This window comes from Colobus angolensis, unplaced genomic scaffold (genome assembly GCF_000951035.1).
Source record: "Colobus angolensis palliatus isolate OR3802 unplaced genomic scaffold, Cang.pa_1.0 Scaffold691, whole genome shotgun sequence".
Classification (NCBI taxonomy): domain Eukaryota; kingdom Metazoa; phylum Chordata; class Mammalia; order Primates; family Cercopithecidae; genus Colobus; species Colobus angolensis.
In genome coordinates this window covers 93301-97032 of record NW_012120610.1, presented here as the reverse complement: position 1 = coordinate 97032, position 3732 = coordinate 93301, and positions in this window count along the sequence as shown.

The window sequence follows — 3732 nt, the reverse complement described above, 5'->3', positions numbered from 1 at the left end:
CAATTCAATAAACCAATTATTAAATGTTTATGTTGTACCAGGTACCATCCTAGAAACTATTGATAACTATAATGATTAAGCATGTTTTTAAGTAACACACAGGATAATAAATTAAACAATCAAAACAACTAATGTAACAGAAACTATTAGATGTATTTATAAGTACAATAAGATTTTGAGCAAATAAAAATAATAAGAGCTATCTCAATGTTAAATATGTACTCTAATATGTAAAGTAGGAGTTATTTTGTGTGGATGGAGTTAGTGGATGGAAAGTAAATTTTTAAGACTTCAAAAACATGATCATTGATTTGGACATTGAGGATGGATAAAGCTGTACCCAGTGGATGAGGGTTTACACTGCTTTGGGCAAAAAGAAAAACCTAAGTAAAGTGAGGAGGCAGGGAGTGAAGAAATGGTTCAGAGAAGATCAAGAAGCCAAAAATGACTAACATTGTTGGCCAATGGTTAGGCATGTTTAAAAGGCAGTAGGAGATACAACTTTTAGAAAGTATTTAGATACAATTGTGAGGGCTATTGAATATAAGGTAAATAAGAAGTGCCATGCTTTACTATTTTCCTTTACATATTAATGATATCTTTATGATAATTCATTGGATGATTCTTATTCACAAGAATAATTTATTCATTTTGCTTGATAAGCAACTAATAAATGCAAACAAATACCTTTTCATTTTCCTGTATTCCTAACTAAGGCAATATCTTAACTATTAGAAGTACATATTACTTTTGATCCCTTATTATTTTCTATATTTAATTATTATAGATATATTCATTAAACTTCCCACAGGACTGGAACATGATTATGCAATATACAGCCTTTAAAACAAATTCTTTTATAGAAAACAACCACAGAGTAATATGATATTTTAAACACCAACATGCATCTTCAACAGAAATTAAATTTTCTGAAAGAAAATACTTTTACTTTAAACATTGGGAACTTAAAATTGAAGATATCGATAGTACATGTAATCGCCATTATCCTAATTTATCTCTATTTAATTATTCAATTTTAAACATATTTTGATAAGACTTTATATTCAACTTGGTTTCAGAAAGCCAGCCTTCTTTAACCCATAAAATGAGCTAAAAAGTAGGTAGAGTGAGAAAATAAAATTAACAGTGGGAAAAACCAAAGACAAGAATAAGGCTAAAATTATTAAATATAATGGTTTTGTATATACTAAATTTGGGTTTATTATTTAAGTTAATTGCTCCTCCTTCTAATACTGGTATCATGGCCTATGCTTTCAAAAATTGTTTGCATTTTTCTCTGTGCCTTTGTCTATTAATTTAATTCTTTTATTATATCACTTCTGAGCAATGTATGCTCCAGTGTGGAAGGAGTTTTTTTCTGATAATAGATCACCTTATTCCATTTGTATAGGATACAAATTTTATAGTTTTAAGTCTGACCTCTCTTTTTATAGCATGTTTTCTATTTGATAGTTTTCTTTCTATTTTTGATTACATTATATTGCTTCCTTGAATCAATTAGGGTAGACTAAACTCTTTTAACAAATTGATTTAAAAAATGGCCCTTTATATAAAGCTTATTTTTTGCTGATCTAAAATCATTACATTTATTATTTTCTTACATGTCTTATATCTCTTCAAATAGCCTGCAAGTTCCATGAAAGCAAACATTTTAATGTCCTCAAAATCTTTTATTAAATAAAGTCATATTTTAACATTTGTTTGTTTTCTTGCCAAATCTTGCACGTTCTAGTTTTAGTAATAGGTTTAAACGTATCTCTTTCTCTTCATTTGTCCATTTATGTTGCTTTCATTATACCTTATTTGGCTAATTCATATCATCAGAATTTCGTTTTTGGTGTCTTTTTTTTTTAAATTTCTGCTTTAATGTAAATAGATTTTTCTAGCTAGTCAAGTATTCCCTATTTTAAACTTCAGTTGCATTTTGTGCAAAAGTCTCTCTTACAAAATTAATATTATTAATACATTGATTCCTTATGAACAATATTTTGCCCTCATGAAGTCCTGAAATGAGAGAATACAAACTACACACTATTTTGACTGAAATTCTGGCTGTTATTTAACTCCATAAGGTGTTCAGGTTCAGAGGAAAATACAATAGAGGTTCTAAAATTAGGCCGAAGTTTTATTTTGACCAAGATTTAACATGGCCTAAAAGATTAAACGGCCTGCAACCTATCGCTAAATCTCTGACTCATTTTCCAAATTTCTTCATATTATTCACTTGGCTGTAGCCATTCTAGTCTTATTGCTTTTCCCCAAAACATGCCAAACTCACTCTCATTTCAGAGTATTGGTACTTAATGTCATCTCTGCTTGTAATAATTTTGAAAAAAAATATTCAGCTAGCTTGCTTCTCCACTTCATTCAGACCTCTGTTCAAATGTCATGTCATCGGAGAGGTTTTCTCTAATAATCTTTCTTAGGCATCCTCCACTATATCAATCTTTATCATTCATCCCATTTTACTCATCATCATAGCACTTATTATTAGAAGTAAATTAATTTTTAATTGTTTTCTCTCTAAAAACATAAGCTCTATGAGAGTTTTATGTATGTTTTGTAAACTTCTGTTTGCTAGGATCTAGGTCAGTATCCACCCAATAAGCTTGCTTGTTTGAGTGAAGCAAAAATGTGTCAGTAATAAACGGATGTTCAATAAATTGTAGTTGATAACTCCCAGCCAAATACTCCAAGTGCTTATGCAGATAAATATTTAACACTATATGGACAGTTTACTACATTTAAATTCATATTACCCAGATTGGGTTGATAATTTAAGAACAAGCATGTTTTTAATATCTTCTCATGCCTTGATATAAAATATCATAAAGTTCTGAGATCCTAAACATGAGTAAAGCACAGCTCTGTAATTAAGATATTCACAATCCAAGAAAATAGATGACTAGGTGCATGTGTATTCCAAACTATATAAAATCTCATGCCAGATAACAGTACTTTTGAGGTCTGAGATTATATATTTTTTCATACAAAATTTCTTTACTCAATCTAGTACAAAAAACCCCCACCATTGTTGACTTTTACTTACTCCTTATTTGTTGTCATTTTTTTTTTTTTGATAGATTACATGTTTATAATCACCCACCACGGGCAAAATTCTCTGTCCAAGTAGTAGCTCTACAAAAAGGAAATTAAAATTCTATCCCATGCTGATCATAATAGTGGTTTCTGCCTATTTATATATATAACTTTCTTTAAATATAAAGTAAAAAGATTCTTTGTTCTGCATTCTCCAATCTGGGTATTTGGCTCTCAATCCTTGTTATTTGTCCAATTTTCTCAAAGTACATTTTGGAAATAAGACAAAATTTAGGCAACAATTTATTTTAAAATCCATTAGAGTTATTTGTTTACATTTAAATAAGTCTAAAGTTATGTATTTTTTACTTCATTTCACCCATCTCTAAGGGCAACATTTATTATAATGCAAATTGCCACTGTTGAGCTACATCTTTTCATCTTTATAAAATAAAAATTATTAAGTATTCATTTTGTAAAATGCAATATATTTATGCCAGTCATTCAAGTAATACCATGCTAGATCACTAATACTGCTATATTTACTGTAATTGAATTTCTCTAAAAGAGCAAGCTGTTAGGACTATTAAGTGCCCAGTCAAAAATTTCCCATATGTCTCAATTAAAATGTGGCAGCTACACAGGATAGATAAACATATGAAACTTGAAGTC